At 31.2% G+C, this 7,065-nt stretch overlaps 1 protein-coding gene across 1 annotated transcript in view; it reads right to left on the minus strand.

The window, feature by feature from the left end:
• LOC106462617 (protein Wnt-7b-like) overlaps positions 1-7,065 on the minus strand; it is a 61,942-nt gene that overhangs the window by 54,112 nt on the left and 765 nt on the right. The window lies entirely within an intron of this gene.

A 7,065-nucleotide genomic window follows, 5' to 3' on the forward strand; every position in this document is an offset into this window, starting at 1 on the left:
TGTAGCTTTGCGCGAAATTCAAAACAAACAAGCAATCAGAAACTGGAAAGTTCTATAACAAAAACATATTTATTTCCATCAAACTATTATATTTGATCGGTCAAAAATAACGAGCATGGAAATGAAACCACTAATGTGTATAATATAAAATATTGGCTAAGAGTTTAGCGTTCCGCTAATAATTTCTAAAGTCTTGCTTAAAAAGTCTCACAAGTCTTGACGCTAATATCTTTCTCTAGTGTGCTTTCACTGGGAGTGTAAGTTCACAGCTACCAGCTTTTTAATTATTCAGAATTCGAAGAGCATGTTTTTCAAGTGTGAATGCTTTAAACCTGGGTAACAGTTAATACTGTATAAATAATTAAAATACAACGTTTTTCTCTACACAGCTTTTTATTTGTTTGTTGATAAGCCGAAACCTGTGCAATGGGCTAAATGTGATCCGCTCATCGCGGGTATTAAAAGTTTTTTCATTCATTGTTTTTAAATTACTTGTAGAACTTGTTATTTTAGGACAAAGCTACACAATTTTTCATCAGCGCTCTATCCACCATCGAGAATCGAACCATGCATTTTTGAATTGTAAGCCTGAAAACTTACTGCTGACCCGGGTGACTATTGCAGAACTAAGCCAAGAAATACTATTGTCAATGCCCAGTCTTGGTCTATCCACTGGAGAGGCACCTATCGACAATGTGTGAAACTAATATTGAGTCAATTACAATAAATTATAAATAAAATAAATCGATAAAGCCTTGAAATATCGATTTGTATCCACCGGATTTAAACTTTTGGCGTTTTAAGGATTATGTTATAGTTAAACTGCATTCCTTAACGATATCCGTGTCGTTGTGCTTTACTATTTATATGTTCGGTAATTTGGCATGCCAATTATTTCGGATACTTTGTGTTTGATCTACTTGAGTTTTTGACATTTTAAATTTCAGAACTCTACTGAATAGATGGTAGAAATGATTGCCTCTTTTTTATGACACGGCATTGCGTTTTTAAAATTAAAGACTAGAAGAACAAATACCTTAACATTTACGTATTATCAAATTTCGTCAAAGCTTGAGGCCAATTAACTGATTCGTATTTTAGTAATGTATGCCACATCTATATGACTAAACTCCTTTTGGTTTATTTCATAAGGAAGCTACTTAAGGATAGTTCTTCTAGTTTTAACTTAATTAATCTGTATAAATCTAGCGAATAAACAATAAGTTTAATTACAGTCTCCTTTTATTGTCTGTCTGTTTTCTGTCTCTGAAAAATAAATAAAAGTATTTTATGAAAACAAAAATAAAGTTACTAGACTTTCACTCCCAGATTACAACCTTTTGTAACAACTATTCTTGTAAAGGTTTATGGTGAGATAACAAAATAATATACCTTTTCAAAATAAAATACATCTGAATAAAATATATTGTTGTTAGGTGTATCTCACATATGTTATGCATAAGCATTCTAGTGTAATGTGTATTGCCAGCATAAAATGTTTATCCGGTAATGTCCAATCGTGTTGTTTAAAATGTGGGCTAACTTCCTAATCATCACAAAATGCGGGGGACAACTTGTGAATGTAAAGATGAAATACGAAACGTGCGAAAACATATATAATTATGAAAACGGTTTCTTGTCTATCTTCTGTTATTTTCATGTTTACCGTAACTTTAAGATTCGTGTGTATAAATGTATTAGTTATAATATCCTTCAAGTGATTAACTGTCTATTACATTCTAACAAAGATTCGTTATCGGGAATGTAAATATGGCTTTTTCGTAAGTTGTCAAATTTTGGTTAATGGTTCTATATTATGATACACCGATTTATTTTGTAGTTTCTATCAATTCCGCTAGATGGTATAGCTATGAAAATTCGTTGCTTCATCGAAGCTACGAACTTTAAACGATACAAACATATTATGTCATACTTCGAAATAGAACCTGATTATCGTTATGAGCAAATTGTTCATAGAATAGAACTGGTTAATGCTTATTTTATTTATGTATTTTTGCTATAACAATGAAACCCCATTTTAAGTTAAAAGCAAAATTGGATTGTCTATGAATTATAAGCTGTTTTCGTCATCTAATTTTATAATGCACTGCCAAGGTTTCGAACGCATCTTTAACCCTCCAAATCAAGCAACTAAGGAGCTAAGTCTGCCAGGTTGTGCTTATACTTGGGTTAACAACTAATCTTGTTTAAATTAGATAATTCGTTGGATATCAAAAATACATTTCTCTTATAATCAAGAAGTCATAACCATTACAAAACTATGCACCGACCACCTTAATATCTTTGAAATGACGATTTTTGTTCAACTACTTCAACCTATTAAAAGCTGTTGTTGAAGTATATATTGAGAATGACATTTTCTAAAACACAGTTAACATTGGTAAATCTTTTATTTTGTGTATTGTCATTATTTTCGTAAATAATTTGGCTTCGTGTTTTTATCATTTTTAAACAGTTAACTGGAACACTCCATAATTAATCATTTTTAAAAAGTGAAATATGGCGAATCGAAGAACAGATAGGGCTCCGTATTTTTTTTAGTATCTTAAACAGCTTTTTGCTAAATAATTCAGAATAATAAATTATTAGTATAAGTGCTAAATTCATCAAATCCTATACAAATATTTTAATATTTTTTGTTTTGTTTCCAAAACAAAATGTTTGTATGTGAATTAGTGTATAGGCTGAAAAATAGGTAGACCATAAAAGTTTTAAGTTTCTTGTAAATTCTCTAGGAAAATCTTATTGATAATGCGTCTATGTTTTCAAAGTTGAACCCTCTCAATGTTAACTGTACGTAAATTAACTAAAATTTCTCAACAGTTACTAAAACTATTACTAAACGTTTTCTAGTAATTTAGCGTGTTACAATCGAGTTATTTCAATAAAATCAGTGAAATAAGAAATAAAGATTAGGTAATTTACTTAAGAGTTATTAACATTAACCTTTGATGTTTAAGATAATGCTGTTTATATGATTAAGAAAGAAAAGGCACTTTAATAAATTGAAAACCATTCACTGTTGTTGCGCCATCTAGTGATGAGAAATAGCATACAAAATATTTGAACAAAAGCACAAGTGGAAACCTTTTACTCAGTGAAATTGTATCAATAATTATTGATAATATTTTCGATATTCAAGTAGAGCTTATTTCGAAATAGGCTTTTGTTTGAACTTATCTCAAGATAACGAAAAAATGAATAAAAGATATAATAATTATTTATAGAAAGAGCAAAATATTTGGCTCTCGTGAAAAATTACTTTAGTGAAAAGTAATTTTGTTTTTGGACAGAATATAAAAATTTTTATAAATTACTTTTCTTTAATATTTATATTACATTTGGTTGTCCAACGAAGCCTACATATATTAATATTTTATTTTATTATTATTTTTTGCCTTCCTAGCGTGAAGTGCGAAAGATATATATATATATTATACGGTATTTATGTTTTGCCTTCACACAATCCTCTCTGAAATAAATATGGCATTTTAATTTTATTTTAATTGCGAAACAACTTTGAGATTGCAATTAAAAAATATAGCTTTTAAAATCGTCTACAGGTGACAAACAACCAAAACAAAACAAAATTACATGAAAGCTTGAGACACAAATGTTACCCACGAAAATAAATATTACATGAAATACCATATTGTGACAAAGATACACAATGGACTATCTACACTTTGTTCACTATGGAGAATTTAATACCGGGCTTTAGCATCGTAGAATGTGTTCGGAATTACAGATAAGTAGGAAAATATGCAAAACAAATACAAAGCGTATTGTTATCTGGAGTCGCAATCGTATGCACATATATTAATTAAAAGGTAATATAGAAAGAAAAGAAGGTAATTTTGTCAGTTTGAATTAAAACGGATTTAGAATTCAAAATTTTACAAACACCCAAGACAACTATTGGGAATTATTAGGCTTCTCGAGCATTTGGTAAGAAAGCAGAAAACGTTTAAGTAAATTTGGCATTAAATTCATTTTCAAGAATTAAACAGAGAATTTCATATGCAAACTATAAGTACTTTAATACCATTCCATTGCCAACCCCAAAGATGACTCTTGAGCATAAATAATAAAAAAGCAAAAGGACACAACAGTTTATTTTTTAAATAAATATTCATACTTGTACTTTTTTTATGGGGGCATTTTTATGTGACGGTCAATCCCACTATTCGTTGGTAAAATAGTAGCCCAAGAGTTGGCGGTGGGTGATGATGGCTATCTGTCTTCCCTCTAGTCTTTCACTGTTAAATTAGAGAAGGCTAGCACAGATAGCCCTCGTGTTGCTTTGCGCGAAATTCAAAACAAAACAAATCCAAACCTTTTTATAGTTTGGTTTGTTTTGAATTTCGCTCAAAACTACTAGAGGGCTATCTGCGCTAGTGGTCCCTAATTTATCAATGATATACTAGAGGGAAGACAGCTAGCCATCATCACCCACCGCCAACTCTTGGGCTACTCTTTTACCAACGATTAGTAGGATTGACCGATCACATTATAAAGTCATCGCGGCTGAAAGGGCGAGCATGTTCGGTGATGGGAATTCGAACCTGTGACCCACAAATTGTGCCCTAACCACCAGGTCATGACACGTCCCTCCTTTTTATATGAGATTATTAAAATACCATAACCAGCAACCAAACTAAAACCCAGCCTAACCACGTTCACCAAACATTATGCTACTCAAATGTGGTTTAGTTTATGACCAGTATACACATGTTTATAGAAATGACTTTTATTTCAAATTTAACGCATTTGATAGTCCTACGAAACGTGCGTAAATATTAATTTTTTTTCTCGTCGTGTGAACTGTGGAAGAGATGGATATCATAATTATGTACAGTCCAACTTTCTGCCTTTGAGATTTATTTTTTTAACTTTTTAGTCCTATTAAAAATCGTTATTGTCAACACATTATCATAACTAGCCCAATACGATGTTCGAGTAAGAACAACACAGCAAGATGCTTTTGCATTATGCATCATACTAATTAATGTCATCAGTAAGGAATGTGTTAACATTTCTTTTACTCTTAAAATTATTGAGTACCATTGTAAACAGATTATATAAATATTTATTTTTAGTCTGAAGACTAACTAAAAGTTGTGTTTTCTTTGAAATGACCTCTATTCCCAATTAGCTTGCTTAAATAAGTAGCATTGATTTCTATCACCCAATAGGTTTAATTGTTTAAATGCACAATTATTTTATTGTATGCAAAAAATAGTAAGTGTCAAATTGTAAAACTTTAATTCAAAAACGAAAAAATTTGAAATTGGGCATAGATATTTTTACGCGTTTTAGAGTGTTTTATATTATACATTTGGAAACAAGAATGTAAAGTATTTCTTTATTAACTCATCAACTTCCACCAATCCTTTATGCACAACATCATCTCGAGTTTTATTTTAAAAAGTTTATTCTTATGATGCAATGATTGGTTCAGCCCTTTGCGAACATAACATCGGCTTGATAAATTTAAATCTTTGCTATCTCACAATCCTAGTAAATATCATAACGGAACAACGGGAAGGCAGGTAGTCAACACCAACTACCGCTAACTGATTGATCGTCACATTATAACGCTCCCACAGCTGAAACGACGAGTATGTTCGGTGAGGAGGATTCGAACCCTCGACGTTCAGATTGAGAGTAGAGCCCCTTAACCCACAGGACATGCTAATCATTTTACTATGGCAAACAACAATTTGCTAGGTATACTAATAAGCATTGTTTAGTACTTTAGACAAGAGTGTACTGGGCATATTACCAAATATTTTTACTCTGGCAGACAATATTCTAATGAGTATATTGCACACATGGGGTATTCGTATTCGAATACAGCTTTGGGAGTATTCGTACTTACATTAGTAGGGAAAATTAAAGCATTCGTATTCGAATTCAATGCTATGGTATTCGTATTCGATGAATAATTTAGTGAATACTAAATATTTTAAGAGTAAATGTCAACTTTTGTACTCATCAAATTTCTAGACTGTCACTATTACATCCGCAGAACGTTAATTTCTCTTTCAGTACAAGCTTAGTTCGCACGGAAAACTTTCCCGTGGGAACATAGCTTGTACTGAAAGAGAAATTAACACTTTCTTTTCTGTACAGAAAACAACGTAACGTAATATGTCAATTGATGAAAAGTAAACTTTGGCTTTCTATTAGTTATAAATAATATAGTATTGAACTTCAGAGAGACCTACTGACAAGTCCTGAAAGAAAGGATGTAACATGTGGGTGTGACAATAGGGGTCTGATTTTTCTATTTGATGGCTACATAACCAAACATAATTATGCTTTGCCTGAGCAATGACAACATTATAATGAGTAATTTACGTTAAATTTCGTACTTCTTGGAGGAATGGTAAATAAATTAGAGAAGAGGGGCGGCCTGGAGAAAAAAAATCACATTTCTGCCACTATTTTAATTTTTTTATATTGCCTTATAAAATTAAGAACTTAAGATTATATACCATTAAAATATGGATTATTAGCAACGATTTTATGCTATACTAATTGGTATAACATGAATAAAAAGTAGTATAATTAAGTTTTGAATGTAACTTACTAAAAACATCGTGACATGCACAGTAAAGAATGCCCGTGGCGAGAGGGTTAAATCAGGTCAGTACTCTCCAACCACCTTAATAGTTATTGTATTACATAGTCCAGTCAAGCCACTTGAGAGAATTTGAGATGGCTACTAAACTGCCTTCAGTAGTACCTGAACACTTCATACTTCCTACTGGTAGATCTGATGACATCAGGGCAAAGTGTAAATATTGTGAGTGGACTATTTCTACTTCAGGAAAAACCGCTTCTAGCCTGCTAACACATCTGAAGGTAAGCCTTTTATTATTTTTGTTAATATCAACTATATTCTACATAAATTATACAATATAATATAAGTAAGCTAAATTTATCATGTGCGTTAAACTATATTTCTTATTATTTTCATTTATTTAGTACTGTATGTTTTTATTATTTTTGTTAATATCAACTATATTCTACATAAAT

The sequence above is a fragment of the Limulus polyphemus genome, unplaced genomic scaffold (genome assembly GCF_000517525.1).
Source record: "Limulus polyphemus unplaced genomic scaffold, Limulus_polyphemus-2.1.2 Scaffold47, whole genome shotgun sequence".
Lineage (NCBI taxonomy): Eukaryota > Metazoa > Arthropoda > Merostomata > Xiphosura > Limulidae > Limulus > Limulus polyphemus.